A 16342-nucleotide genomic window follows, 5' to 3' on the forward strand; every position below is an offset into this window, starting at 1 on the left:
CGAGAGACAGGAAGAATGCCCCCAAAAAAAAAAAAAAAAAAAAAAAAAAAAAAAAAAAAGAGAGTCATTATAGTTAGATCAGAGAGTATGACAAATTATCCATTGGTTATATACAGGAGACAACTCAAAATTAAATAAATGGACAAGTCTAAAGTTATAGATTGGGGATCACTAACAAAGAGGTAATAATAAAAATTTTGAGAATTGATGAATACTCCTAAATTGTAATAAGGAACTTTAGAACCTGAATTCATTTTTAGGAAACAGTCAAAACTGGAGGAAGAGAAAAAGAAAGGAACAAAGAATGTAACCAAAGATTTAAAGAAAGAGTCAACTCAGGAAATATATTAGAAGTAAAAGGCTTAACCAAGTATGTCAAATATGGCAGAATGTCAAAGAAATAAAGGATTTGCAAATCTTAGATTAATAGCCTGATATTTCCAGAGAAAGATTTCATTAGAGTAGTGAAGTAGAAGACAAAGAGGTAAAGAGAAATATATACAATTAAAGCAAAACATCCAGCAACATAAAAAAAGAAGCAATTAAAAAAATAGGAAGGAAGGAAGGAAGGAAGGAAGGAAGGAAGGAAGGAAGGAAGGAAGGAAGGAAGGAAGCTAGAGAGAAGAGAAAAGCCAAAATATGTTATATTGTCATCACTTTTTAATGCATGAGTTAACTATGAATGTCTACTATGGTAGCTTCATAATGTGCCAACTTGTCTGAGTTGAACTACATTTCCCAGAATCCCCTTTTTGTTTTCAAGTAGAGTGGGTCACAAGAAGGAGTCCTACAAAATATCTGGGGCACCAAAGGAAAACAACAGCCATTTATAACTCACACATTTTGTCACTTATCCACTGATTCTCCTCAGGGTATCCCTTTCCTTTCTTCTAGACCTATAACCAGAATCAGGTCCCAGCTAAACCAAAAGTGTGACTTACAAAATGTGACCTACAATTTGGCATACACATCAAAAGAACTGCATGATTTTTCTAATATATATTGACAGAGGCCCAGGCAATATGTATTAGAATGCATCTTAAGTTTATGAGATCAAAGTGAAAGGCCTAAAAGTCAGAATAAATTTACTGATATGAGAATAAATTTATTGAAATAGAGATTTCAGATTTGATATATTAGCAGGAGCAGCTAGGAATGGCTGTATAATTTGCCTGATTGATTAACTGGTATATAACAAAAAGGTAGTCTACATTAAATGAAGTTGATATGCCAGAATTTCTTGTATAGAAGTAGAGCAGGGGTCAGAAAACATTTTTCTGAACGTAATTTTTTTTTCTTTTGTGGGTTATATTGTTTGTGTTGTGACAATTCAACTCTGCCATCGTAGCATGAAAGAAGACATAGAAAATATGTAAATGAATGAGCATGAATATGTCACAATAAACATTTACATCTGTTTACAAAATACCTATTTACAAAATACAAAATTACAAACATCTATTTACAAAATAAGTAGTAGGCTGGATTTGCCTCAACACTGTAGTTTGCTGACACCTGCTATAGAGGAAGGTAGCCAATGGCTTAGGGAGATTGGAATCTTAGAATGAGTTTATCATGACAGATCTGCCCACCTACCTCATGAGGTTCCAGAGAACATGACCTTCACCATGGCTTTCAGAAACAAATGAGCTCCAGCATCCTGTAATGGCTCTCCCCTGAAGGGCACAAATTACACTGGAAATCACTATCATCACACTGAGATCTCTAAATATGATGAGAATAATGAGTTTCTAGGTAGGCAGGTGCTGAGGGGAGCACTGACATTCCAAAGGTAAGGTGGATGTTATTAATCTAATGGACAGTAGAGCCAAAGCACTAATCAGAAGAGTCTGACTTACAAATACCTTTGACATTAGCTATTATAGTTGATCATGATGTTCTTAAAACTGAAGTAAAAACAATCTGCTAAAATAGCCTGGTAAAATCTTACTTGATTTGCTTAATCAGAAAAGCTCTAAGTCTAGTGAACTAAAGTCTGACTTAAATCATGAAAACAAAGAAGTACAGCCCTTCAATGAATTCTCAATTTTGAGCCAGTTCACAGACCCAGAGGCTTTGAAATGAAGATAATCTAGGTCCCCTTGAGCCAGTTACAGTATGATTTTGCATTGGGGAAGGAGAAATAATAAGATCTCGGGGGATTATTAGGCCTTGGCTCTGAACTGATACTAATTCCTAGAACCCAAAATATCACTGTCACTGAGGTCCACCAGTGAAACTAGGGGCTTTGGAGATCAGGTGATTGGTGAAGTTTTAGCTCAAGTCCATCTCATAGTAGGTCCCTGAGGTCTCTGTGGTTATTTTTTCAGATACAGAATGCATAACTGGGATAAACATACTCAGTAATTAGAAGAATCCACATATTGTTTTCCTGATACGCACAACAAGGTCTATAATGGTAAGAAAGGACAAGTGAAAGCTACTAGATATGCCTTTACCTACAACAGTGTAAACCAGGAACAGTATCACATACCTAGAGGAATTGCAGAGATTAGTCCCATGACAGACTTGAGAGTTGAAAGAGCAGTCATTCCTACCATATCCACATTCAACTCACCTATTTGGCCTGTGCAGCAGAGAGACGGATCTTGAAAACTGGTTGCCAAGTAATCAGTTGTACATGGAATAGTTGTATCATATTAGACAGAGGCATGAATATTAGTGTCTTTACACTGAGTTTAAAATGTAGTTTAAGGAGATGTGTATGAGTGACAAGTTGGCAAATGCAGGTTGTAGTGGCTTTGTAGTATGTCAGATAGCTGAAAAACTACATTTCCCAGAATTCCCTTTCCCATATTAGTTTGGTTAAGGTGGACCACAATAAAGATTCTTATGGGAAATTTGGATGACGGAAGTGAAGCCACAGCTGTACATGTCACTTATCAGATGACATGAGGCAGAGGCCAGCCCTGCGACTTCTCCACCTTGCCATGGATACTCCCTCAGCTTCTCTGACTTCTGGGCAAAGCCTCTGCAGGACATGCCACCAAGGTTAGAGGAAAAAAACATGAATACAGGTTTTGGCCCATCCTCATGAACTACAGCTCATACTCATATTTCCTGCCTTGTTTTTATTCTCCCCACCTTAATTCCATCTTCCCTTTCTGATTGTCTACCTTGTGGAGTTCAAGCTCCAGCTTCAGACAAGAAGATTGAAAGCCATACAAAGACTATTCAACACAACCAGCTCCCACAGTGGCATATGGTAAAAACCTATTTAAAAATTACATCCTAGTTTTTCTGCTTCTTTGATTGAACACGAGTTCATACAGTAGAGAAAATAAATATTGGAGGCACTGGAGAGAGGTTTAAGAGCTGTTTTCCCAGCTTTTATAATTATAATTCCCCAGGTGGGGAAACAGTCTTTAGAATACAGGTGGAGAGATTTAGAGTAACAAGAAAAACTTGTTCTCTAAACTTAAGGGAAAGGAGATAATCTAGAAAGAGAAAAGTCAACATGAAAACAATATTAGATTTGAGAGTTCATGTTGTGGCACTTGAATTTGTAGAAAAGAGGGCTGGGTTTCCTGCAGCAGAAGAGACAGAATGTGACAATTGGGAGTTTGATGGTGGTAAAGGCTCAGAAAAAATGGTATGAAGATCTCTAAGGAGTAAATAACTACATATTTTTAAAGTATAGCAGGAGTGACCCAGCTGATAATAGATATTATGAATTCATCCTATTAATGTTCCTTTCCATATCCTATCTCTGTACTTAAAGAGAAGACTGCAGACAGCAGGAGTAATTCAGAGGGAGAGAGGCAGAACAGAGGCAGAGCAGAAGCCAAGTCTAGGAGCCTAGGGTGGTCCCAGGAAGTAGCATTCAAATAGTGAACTATGGTGACCATTACAGGTCAGAGTTCTACTAAGTTGGAATGGGTCTTTGGACATTTCTGTATTGAGTGTCTAGCATGTTGTGGATGAGCAACAAACTCCTTGGATATTACAAATTGGGAGGAAAAAAGGTAATCAGTAAAGAAATTGTTAAAGAGAAAAGCATCAAGCTCAAAACTTGACAGAACGAGAGTGATCTATAATGGTGAGTTCCTGAGTGTGCAAAATAGAGATGAAGTCAATAATATGTGCTATAGTTTGTGCACACTTTTTCAGATAATCTGACTGTAGTTTCTTCTTCTAACCTATAAAAGCTCATGAAGAAAATGCCAGATTCGACCTCTTAGTCTATGTCTGATCTATGTTCTTTGAAAACAATTTCAGGTGCACGTTTCTCTCCCTAAGCCTCCCTAAGCCCAACATCCTTAATAAATGCTTTCCAATACCCTGCTGTTTTCCAGAAACACCATTAGCCCTTTGTATATCTAATCCAAATCTTCTGCTATTTGTCTGTAACCTCTTACACATTCTGTCATTGCATTTGAATCACTTAAACCTGCATTAAAGTCTGGTGAAGTTTAAGGGAAATATTTTTTTCTCTAGGTTTACTTTACTTAATTTTCTTACGTTTAAGATTTTATCACACTTATTTTTGTAAGTATTGAAACTCATGACAATAAGTCCATTATTACAATGAAGATTCATATCAAAAATAAATTAAAAGGTCAGTATCTAAAATTGGTCTATGAATATATGTGTCTTTACCCAAATTAATTATTTACTCACCAGTATCTTCTCCCCATAGGTAAGCACCTGAGTTCACCCTAGGATCAGGTCAAACTAGCAATCTGTCATTCGACTGCCTCTCTCCTCTTAAAATATTTCTCCTGAAATTTTTTCATTTTCATAACATTTTTTAAGCAAAATGTTTCATGGAAGTCCTCTGTAATCATTTAAAAAACTAACCTCTAAGAGACTGACGCTTCTGAGATGCAATCACTTTTTCTGCTATTGCCATATACGAATTGCATGCTGTGCCAGGTGTGGATTGTTAAGCCCTGAAGCGTGGATCATGTAGTCCTCCAGGGTTTGTTTTGGGTGTTTTGTTGTTGTTTTCTTTTTTTAAAAAATACTGAAGACATCCCTTGTAAGTTGGATTCCTGGAGAGGATGTGGAGAAATAGGAACACTTTTACACTGTTGGTGGGATTGTAAACTAGTTCAACCATTATGGAAAACAGTATGGCCATTCCTCAAGGATCTAGAAATAGATGTACCATATGACCCAGCCATCCCATTACTGGGTATATACCCAAAGGATTTTAAATCATGCTGCTATGAAGACACATGCACACGTATGTTTATTGCGGCACTATTCACAATAGCAAAGACTTGGAATCAACCCAAATGTCCATTAGTGACAGACTGGATTAAGAAAATGTGGCACATATACACTATGGAATACTATGCAGCCATAAAAAAGGATGAGTTTGTGTCCTTTGTAGGGACATGGATGCAGCTGGAAACCATCATTCTTAGCAAACTATCACAAGAACAGAAAACCAAATACTGCATGTTCTCACTCATAGGTGGGAACTGAACAATGAGATCACTTGGACATGGGAAGGGGAACATCACACACCGGGGCCTATCATGGGGAGGGGGGAGGGGGGAGGGATTGCATTGGGAGTTATACCTGATGTAAATGATGAGTTGATGGGTGCTGACGAGTTGATGGGTGCAGCACACCAACATGGCACAAGTATACATATGTAACAAACCTGCACGTTATGCACATGTACCCTAGAACTTAAAGTATAATAATAATAATTAAAAAAAAATACTGAGGACATAAGTTGTGTTTAACAAGTAGTACATAACAATAGCGAATTTCATTTGCAGGTGGGATTATTCCATTTGAGAAATATAATTTTTTCATGTGAACTTGCCAACAAATTCTCCCTCTTCTCAGGGAGAAAATGTCCTAACCCACTCTGCCCTTGAATTCAGATTAGTTCAGATATACAATTTATTCTTAGACATGTATTCTACAGTACATCAGGGTCTAAAAAGTCGGTGATAATATAATGTTCCTGGAAATTATGGTATACTGCCTGATAACAGCAAGAGGTTATTACCATAAAGACATTTGAACACATTTCACAATGCCAGACCAGCAAACAATGGATGTCCATAGCCATACAGCTACCATCACCTTCTATTAAAAACACAGATCATACCGATGTCTGATAGTCTCCAACTTAGCTCTGTCTAGTGGAACGTCACATCAGTTTTTTCTTAACTGATTTGATTCATGCAGTATGAATTTATTGAGTGCCTACTATATGTTCAGCACCATTTTTGGTAACAATGACAAGCAAATTATAACATCCATGTCCTTCCTCAAAGAGAACAATTTTGGCTAGGCATGGTAGCTCATGCCTCTAATGCTAGCACTTTGCGAGGCCAAGGTGGATCGAGATCAAGAGACTGAGACCATCCTGGCCAACATGGTGAAACTCCATCTCTACTAAAAATACAAAAATTAGCTGGCCATGGTGGCATGTGCCTATAGTCCCAACTACTCAGGAGGCTGAGGCAGGAGAATTGCCTGAATCCAGGAGGCAGAGGTTTCAGTGAGCTGAGATTGCGCCACTGCATTCCGGCCTGGCGACAGAGCAAGACTCTGTCTCAAAAACAAAAAACAAACAAACAAAAAAAATTGTATAGAGAATACAGATGTGTACATAAATAACTGCAATATGGCATAGTGTGATAAATGCTCAGGCAGTAATTTTTACAAGGTATTGTTACCGGATCCTTGGGGTGTTGCTTCACCAGCCAGAAACCTCTGTAGTCAGTGGCACCTTTGTCCAAGTCCTCTGTGGCCAGTGGCACCTTTGCCTGAGTTTTGCTCTGACCCAGTGGGCTTGTTCTGCCCACTCAGTCTGGCAGGCTGCAGTCAGTTTCTGCTACCAGCCTGGATCCCACACCTGCCAAGGGTCAGCCAGGTAGAGGGGCAAGGGGTGTGTAAGCTAGCCTGGGGTCTGACCACTGCACACAGCCAGGCATGCTAGCTGAGGTGGGGCGGGCACTCCAGACTCCAGCATGGGTGCCAGCTCCCTGTGAAGCTGTGACTGGACAAGGCATACCATAAGCAGCTTCCATGGCTAACAATGGGAAATGTGGTGTGGCACCCAGAAGCTTGGAGATACCAGGAATCACAGCACCCTAAAGAGAATGTCACAGCCCATGTTCGGCAAGCAACTAGATCTGGGCTCCCTGCAGGGCCACAGCTCTTCATTCCTTCTCCTTTCTCTCCTTGTCACCTTCAATGTGGTGGGCAAGGGGTATGTTTCAGCCCTGTTTGTTTTATATATCTTTTAGTCCCACCATTCAGAGGGTCCTGAATTCTTGTCCTGCATCCAAGAAGAATGAGGTATGCAGACAAGTGGAGGGTGAGCAAGACAAAGAGGAGCTTTATTGAGCAATTGAACAGCTCAGAGGAGACCTGCAGTACGCAGCTCCTCTCTGTAACCAGGGTGTCCCAATGAGTGCTCAGGTATCAGCAGCTGCTAGGCAGGTCCTCCCGACAAGTGTCCAGCTGTCAGCAGAGACAGTTGTTCCTCTCTGCAGCTGGTAGTCTGTCATCTCCTTGAATCTGGTTGAGTTCAGGGCTTTTATGGGCCTCAGAGAAGAGGAAGTGCCTGCTGATTGGTCCATGGGCAGCCATGGGTGGAGCCGGAAAAGGCACCACAAGTTCCCACATGGGTTGAGGATCTGGCAGCCCAGCCCTCAGGCTTCAGGCCCTCCCTGGCTTGAAGGTGGAGCTTCACCCAGGACCCACCCTCTTCCAGCCAGGAGCCTGTCTTCCTCCTGCCACTGTTCATGGTGCCCAGGCTGTTTGTGCCAAGCAGAGCCTGCAGGCCAGCACCAAGCTGCACTTGGCACCCCTTCAGCCTCCCTCTCATAATCATTGATGCCCGAAGTCCAGAGAGGGTTGTGGTGACAGGGTGCTGACAGTGGGGAGATGCAAGGCAGCAGAAGACACTTCCAAGCTTGAAGGGGCAAAGAGGGGGCCTTTACAGGCCCCCAAGGGTCCAGAGGCACCGGGGTCTGCAGCCACAACTTGTGTGGATACAGCCACACTTGGGAGGGCAGACCTCCTGCCTGCTCCCAGCTCCCACTGGCTTCATGGAATACGAAACCACCTCAAGCCCATCTCTGCCTCTCAGCCCCTCTCTACTCTGCCCTCCGTGCCCAAACACACTGCTCCCACTCCAGAGGGTGACTTGGCCCAGCTCCATCCCAGAGGCTCCCTGGTCAGTAGGCAAGGAGCAGGTGGTGTGGTGACCCTGACCAACCCCACACAAATGAACCTGATGCTCCCAGGGCCAGCCCTGCAAGTCCTGGCGGTGCCTTCAGCCAGGTGCTCATGGGCCCCTGGGATGCAGTGAGGAGTGAGGTTGAGGCCACAGCAGAGGCCCCAAGACTGGGAGCAGGTCCTGTCCAGCCATGCAAGGGTCGGAGTGATGCAATCAGCTGCCTCAGGGGTACAGGGCACAGGGCACAGGGGACCCACAGCCACCACTGCTGCTCCCGCAACCACTCCTCTGGCCACAGCTTGTGCCTCCTCACTGCAGCTGGTGTGATGGCAGTGATCACTCCAGACAGCCTGTGCTGCCATTAGTACCATGACAACACAGAAGGGGGAACACTAAATTCTGTCAATCTCTAGATTTTTCAAGGTATTTCTTCCATAATAAAGTACCAACTTTTCAAGAAAGTAAATTCCCATCATCGTTAATACAATAGGAATTTGTGTCAGAAGTGTCTTCTCTTCTACCCCAACATCACTGTAACTTTATTTGTTTCTTTCTTTTCTCCTTACAAATGTTTCTTGGGAAAGAATGGCCTTACTTATAAGAATTGACTTACTTAAAGACAGTTGCTTGTGGGGTAGGATTTAGGTCCCTAATCTCACTCCCCTAATGACTTTACAAGCTTTTGAAATGCCTACAATTCATGCTTTAGCTTTATTTCAACTAAACCTAGCAAAGTTCTATAAACTGTTTTTTAAATTCAAAGATCCGTGGAAGTAAAGCATGTTTAACCATACGAATGTCTCACAAAATCTCAAAAAAAAAAAAACCCTACATCTAAAATTAAACTCATGACTACTCCTACTAATCTGTTTCTTCTTCAGTCTTCCCAGTCTTTCCAAGTTACCTTCCATGTACCTAGCTGCTCTTGCCAGGAATAAGAAACTCATCAGATTTTCACCCACGCCACAAAAACTGTTCTTTTCAAGATTTGCCAAAGTTCCCATGTTGCTAAATCCAACATATATTGGTCTATTCTCAATATTCTTCTTATTTGACTTATCTGAAACACTTGATACAGTTGATCACTTCTACCTTGAAACACTTTCTTTATTCAGCTCTCTGGACACCACCCTTTTCTTTTTTTTCTCCTTTTTTTTTTTTTTTTTTTTTTTTTCTCCCCTTAGTTTTTGCTCTTGTTGCCCAGACTGGAGCACAATGGTGCAATCTCGGCTCACTGCAACCTCCGCCTCCCGGGTTCAAGCAATTCTCAGCCTCCCGAGTAGCTCGGATTACAGGCAACTGCCACCACACCCGGCTAATTTTTGTATATTTAGTGGAGATGGGGTTTCACCATGTGGACCAGGCTGGTCTTGAACTTCTGACCTCAGGTGATCCACCCACCTCGGCCTCCCAAAGTGCTGGGATTACAGGTGTGAACCACCGCGCCTGGCCACCACCCTTTTCTTTTATGATATTCCTCTCAACTTATTGTTTACTCCTCTTCAAAATTCTTTTGTGTGTGTGTGTGTGTTTTTGAGATGGAGTCTTGCTCTGTAGCCCAGGCTGGAGTGCAGTGGCGTGATCTCGGCTCATTGCAAGCTCCACCTGCCAGGTTCACTCCATTCTCCTGCCTCAGCCTCCCAAGTAGCTGGGACTACAGGCGCCCACCACTGCGCTGGGCTAATTTTTTGTATTTTTAGTAGAGACGGGGTTTCACTGTCGTCTCGATCTCTTGACCTTGTGATCCACCTGCCTCAGCCTTCCAAAGTGCTGGGATTACAGGCGTGAGCCACTGTGCCCGGCCCAAATTCTTAACTAGTTTCTCTAATTCTGACTCCTGAATGGTGAAGTCCCCCTGGGTTTGGCACGTGGATCTTTCTCTTTTTCTTTTTTTCCAAACACATTCCCTTGACAATCTCAATCAGTCACATGTCTCTTAAGACCATGAGCCTTGCTATGGGCTCAAATGTGCTGCCCTTCCAAAATTCGTATGTTGAAGACCTAACCTCCAGCACTTCAAAATGTGACTGTATTTAGGGATAGGGTCTTTAAAGAGGTAATTAAGTTAAAATAAGGCCATTAGGGTGTACCCTAATCCAATACTGGTGTCCTTATGAGAAGATATTAAGACGCAGAGGGAAAATTGTGGACACAGGGAGAAGACAGCCATCTACAAGCCAAGGAGAGATGCCTGAAAAAAGCCAACCCTACAAACACCTTTATCTCAGACTTCCAGACTCCAGAACTGTGAGGAAATAACTTTTTGTTATTTAAGTCATCCAGACTGTGGCACTTCATTATGGCAGTCCTTACAAATTAATACAAGCTAAATATATACATAAACTTAGTCTTTTATATCCAACTGCTTACTCTATATCTCATTTTGGATGACTCAAGAAATATCTTAATATATCCCAAACCAAGTTTCCCATCTAAGGAAATGGCAAAACCATCTCTCCAGTTGCTCACACCAAAAAGTTTGCAGTCATTCTCAACTCCTTTCTCTCTTACACCATGTCAACCCACTAGCAATCGTGTAGAGTCTACCTTCAAAATAGGTCCAGAAGACAGCTACATCTCACTCCCTCCACTGATGCCACCCTGGCTCCAGCCACCATGATCCCTCAATGGGATTATTCCATAAGCATCCTAACTGGCCTCCCAGCTTCTGCTGTGGTGCCCAATTCATTCAATTTTCAACATAGCTTGCACAGTGATCTGAGTTAAACAGAGGTCAGATCATGCCATCTGTCTACTCAAAACCTTCCAGTGATTTTTAGCTCTCACTCCAAGTAAAAACCAAAGTCCTTACAATGGCAAAAAAAAAAAAAAAAAAAAAAACCTCCTATATCACCAGTCTTCTTCCCTTTCTGACATCATTCCCTACTGCTTTTCCTGTCACTCTGTTATCCTTTGACAGTCACTACTCCAATCTTGGTTTTGTATGTGCTGCTCCCTTTGCCTGGATTGCTCCATACGCATCTACACATTGCTCAGTCTTTCACCTTTATTCACATTCTTCATATAGTTACTCAAACATCACCTTCTCAGTAAGAACTAATGTACTGTGATCAGTATATTTAAAACTACAGCTTTCCCTTACTGCTTAGCCTGGCTCTAACCCCATTTATTTTACCCCATAGCATGTATCACCTTTAAACATACTTTATGTTTTTCTTTTTATTTCCATTTATTTATTTATTTATTTATTTATTTATTTATTTATTTATTTATTTAGATTTTTTTTTTTTTTTTCTGTGGCCCAGGCTGGAGTGCAGTGGCAAAATCTCAGCTCACCACAAGCTCTGCCCCCCAGGTTCAAGTGATTCTCCTGCCTTAGTCTCCCGAGTAGCTGGGTCTACAGGTATGTGCCACCATGCACAGCTAATTTTTGTATTTTTAGTAGAGATGGGGTTTCACCATGCTGGCCGGGCTGGTCTTGAACTCCTGACCTCAAGTGATCCTCCCACCTCAGCCTCCCAAAGTGCTGGAATTACAGGTGTGAGCCACAATGCCCAGCTTACAGATTTCTTAATTCAAATATTTGCTTAATTATATAATTCTTAATTATATTACTTTTAGCTTATCTCACTTACTATATGCCTGCCCCACTCCCCACAACCACCCAATTAGAATGTAAGTTCTGCAACATCAGAGCTTTTTTGTTTGTTTGATTCACTGTTTAAATTCATACAAGGCAATCAATAGATTTATGTTCAGTGAATCATATATTATTATTGGTGTAATTTAAGACTTGTCTATCCATTAGACTGTAAAGTCCATAAAAAGAGGAACAACGTCTGTTTTGCTCACCACTGTATTTTAAATAGCTAGCATTGTCACAGGCTAGAAAGTTACTTAAATATAATTTTACCAATAAATAAATAAATAGATGGATTGTACTTCGGAATGAATTATTTCAAAAGAGATTTAAAAGCCCATCACCTTGAAAGTGACTTACAAACATGCAACTAAATGTGAATCAAATCAATTATTTATTGATAAAAGTAATAATAACATGATGTAATGTTAAAGAATATATCATTACAGAAAATCACTTAGCTATTCAAAATAAAACATTCAAAGATAAAGTAAATCTTGTAAACATAACACTGGGTGATATACAGCAAATTTCAGAAAAATACATGTATTGTGCTATCTACCTTATGAATGTAAAGCATGCAATATGACTCAACTTATTGCTAAGAGAGATACGTACACGCAAAAAAAAAAAAAAAAAAAAAAAAAAGAAAAAAACGCATGTGAATAATAAGTACCAAATTCAGGAGAATATATATCTCAACAAGAAAAGGAGGAGATTATAATTAGGAAAAGGCACATGAGAGATTTCAACAGTATCTGTAACATTTTCTCCGGATAACTAGTTGTGAATACATGGCTGCTCATTAAAGTGTTATTTACACATTTTTGTTTGTCTGAAATAATTCCAAATAATTCCACAATCCAAGAGAAGCTTTAAACTATCTCCATGTTTCTCCGTGTTTTTTCTTTGCTATCCTACTTAAGCTAGCTCTTTAGTGTTCCCCGGGAAGCATAATCACACTGTCAATGATCATATTGCTTGCTCATTCAAAGTTTGCCTCTTTCTGTTGTGCACTGAATTCTAACTAATGTTAACACTTTGGTATATGGAGAAAAATCATTTCCTTGAAAACTGGTTTTTATTCCTTAAAATAAGCTGTCATCTAATATCATGTATGTGTCTACTCTATAATAGCTATTAATAGAAATAAAGTTAAATTAGAAACATGGCCGGGTTTCTTTCATCTATATTTCCAGAAGAATGATCCTGAGGAAATCACTAAATACAGTTTCCAGTCCAAATAACATGTATTCTTATTCGGCCAACCGGTGTCACTCATGGCTGCATGTGGTTCTTAACTCTTAATATTCAAGGCCTGAAGGATGTATGAAGGGGGAAAACATTGTCACAAAAATTTTGGCAAGAGATTAAAAGTGCCAACAAAAAATTTAAATGTGATTAATCATTTTATGTGGGAGGGCCTACTATGGTATGAGAAAACCACAGATTATAAAGCTTAAAATGACACTTAGCAATGAGCCCTGTAATGTTACAGAGAGAAAAACCATGTCTAGTTAGTAGAGTTTGTGTCAGATCTTATGTTTACCCAGATTCTAGACTATTACTTTAAGCCCTTTTCCCAGAAAACACAGTCTAGTGATATCTCCAGAAGGAAAGGAAAGGACCTCCCTTTTTGAGAACTCTGTTGGCTCCTGCTAGTTATGTTAAAGATGCTATCATTTTTCACTCTCACAATGACTTGATAAGTTAGGAATTATAAATCCATTTTCTTAAAGAGCAAACTGGGCTCAGAGAGGCTGTGCCACTTGCCCCACCTCCCAAAAGAAACAAGTGACAAGACCAGAATCTAGGCAGGATTTGTCCAAGTCCAGGGCTGTGCTTGCTCCACTCTGCCTGCTCCTCTAAATAACCTAGTAATGAGCTAGGAAGAGGAAGGGGATATTATAGCAATCATCAATGCCCTGTGGTCTAAATGTCTCACCCAAAGAGGTGAACATTCTTGTTATTATGTTTTGTGGTCCTCCAAAGAGTCACAGTACATAATAGGATATACATTATATCTGTGGTTTAACATTTTCATGGGACAGCGAAGTAATCTGCAGGAAAAATGTCTAAAAGTCTCTTTAGGGGAGCGATAATAATAATAAAAAAAAAGCTTAAAAAACACTTCTCTATATATTTCAAAAACAAAAATGCAAGTCAATTTTGAAGTCATTTCTCAGACTGTACATACAAACTCAAAGTCAAGGTATGTGTTTCTCAATTCTATTGAATATATATTTTCAAGCATCATTGGTTCTTTTCTTTTATTAGCCACAGGTTTTATGCTGGTCAAAGCAAGGGTTTTAGAGTCAAGTGGATTTATCAAGTTGTCAAATCAGCTCAACTACTCATAAGTTTTGCAATTACTTGAACTTTCTGAGTTTCATCTTACAGGACCATTGAAATATTGAAATGCAATAGCATGTGAAATGCCTAACATAAAGTAACTTTCAATAAATGTGAATTCTTTCCCCCACATTGGGCTATTAATTTCTTTGGGTAGTAAATCTCCATTATAGGAAGAAGAATGTAAGAATTGGTTACAATAAAGGCTGTTTTACTTTGGGGAAATAACTGAATATTTTTGACCTTCATAGAATTATGCAGCTTCCAGGTGGTTGTGGTTTAGTATTTGAGCATTTAGAAAACTAGGAGAGAGCTGTATAAGAATGTACTAACAGAATTTGTTGGAGTATTATAAAGGAGAACTTTAAATGGACTGTGACAGAAGAAAAAGTAAATAAAATACTTATTTCAGTCATTACCATTAGTGGTCAGAAGAGCTTGTATTTAAATAGTGAAATCACAGAGAATAAATATCTTAAATGAAAGAAAGGAATAGAAAGCAGGTAAACTGACCTTTATCAAGATTTATGTTTCTGATGTTGTGATATAGCATACATAATATGCTTCAATGCAACTGTTTGAATTCCAGAATGTTTTCAATGGAGGACTGCTTCCCCGTCCCATTGTGCTAGCTTAAGAACATGACAATTAGAATTGTAATCTTCATAATTTTCATATTTAGTATTTCACCTTTCCTTCTACAATAGGTAATATAAAAATTTAGCTAAACTTGTGCCCCAATTCAGATTTAATTCAAATAAATATATTATCTCATATCTGTAAGCTAAAAATATCTTCACCAACAAATTTCATATTTCGAAGAACTTGCTTTATAGGTAAACTAATATTAATACTCATGTTTATCTTTCTACGTTAACATAATTGTCTTAGGTTCTCCCCTACAATTTTAAAAGGGCATATACCAAGTAGAAAGGATTATATATATAATAAAATATAATATATATGTAGAATATATATTTTTATTCAACAATGAATGTATATATGCCTGTTCATCTAAATCTTATGTCTTATGTGTGTTTGATAATCTTGCTGTGATAATCACATAGGCATTAAAAATTGGCACATTTTATTTCTCCAGGGAAGAAATAATATCACTTTAATTATACTTATCACCACGGTAAAGTAGCAGCAATTTAGAAATACACTGGATCAGGTTATAAACAAGTAACTTAAGAACTGAGACACTGGCTGAAAATAATGAGGTGAAGAAAAAGACAAAATTTGACAAAGTTTTTATTTTTATTTGTTAGTAACAAAAGGAATCATCATTTTACTGAATATATAGCTATTGGTTATAATGATTTCAAAACAAATAATCTTGTCCAGGGGGGTTTATTCATCTTAGTCTTTACTTATCTTATTCTTACCTGAGAAGAGCACAAATAAAATTTCTCATCAGAAAAGTAGACATGGCTCCCGACTACCTTTGTATCAACAATCCACCAGTGTTCATTTCAAGGCACCATATCTAGCTCCAGATGACCTAGGTCAATGTCCATTAAATATTGGAAAAATTAAACTTTCAAGTCCCAAAGTGGTGAAAGAAAAATTAGCATTCCAAAATCCTTCCTTGCTGCTGCTTCTTTATTTTAACATATTTGAAACTATTACTAGAAACTTTAAAATATCTAAACCTTCCTTTTTTCACACCCTGTCTCACATCACTTCCAAAATACATGTTTTGAAGTTCAATTCCCGAGTTTTACATTATGTCTGAACTTCTGGCTAATTCTAGTATTGAGTACTCTGGATGGGCTATTTTGCTTCATTCTGTAATAATTATATGTCAGTTACACTACGTGAATGCAGTTTTCCACATAAATGGTGTTGACAATTGATATTGTGGCCCAGAGGCTGTAGAAGTGGTCAAAGCCCTAGTTGGGAGAATAGCTTTTAAAAATGTTGTTTAAATGAATTAGCTTATTTCCTTTCTGCTGCCTATTTTCCACCTCTTGTTTAGAATGAACTAACATTTTAATAGCCAGGACTAGACAAGTGGTGGTGAGGGGAGGCATTCAAATGAAATGATAGTTTATCTAGAGAACACGCAATGAATCCACACTTAACTTTCTTCATCACTTTCCCCTATTTCAGAACTTGCATAAACTTCTGTAAAGTCTTCAGTTCTTGTTTTGTTTATTTGGGATAAAATGAATTATCATCTCATCTACACACAAGGAGCAAAATAC

This window comes from Theropithecus gelada, chromosome 5 (assembly GCF_003255815.1).
Source record: "Theropithecus gelada isolate Dixy chromosome 5, Tgel_1.0, whole genome shotgun sequence".
Lineage (NCBI taxonomy): Eukaryota > Metazoa > Chordata > Mammalia > Primates > Cercopithecidae > Theropithecus > Theropithecus gelada.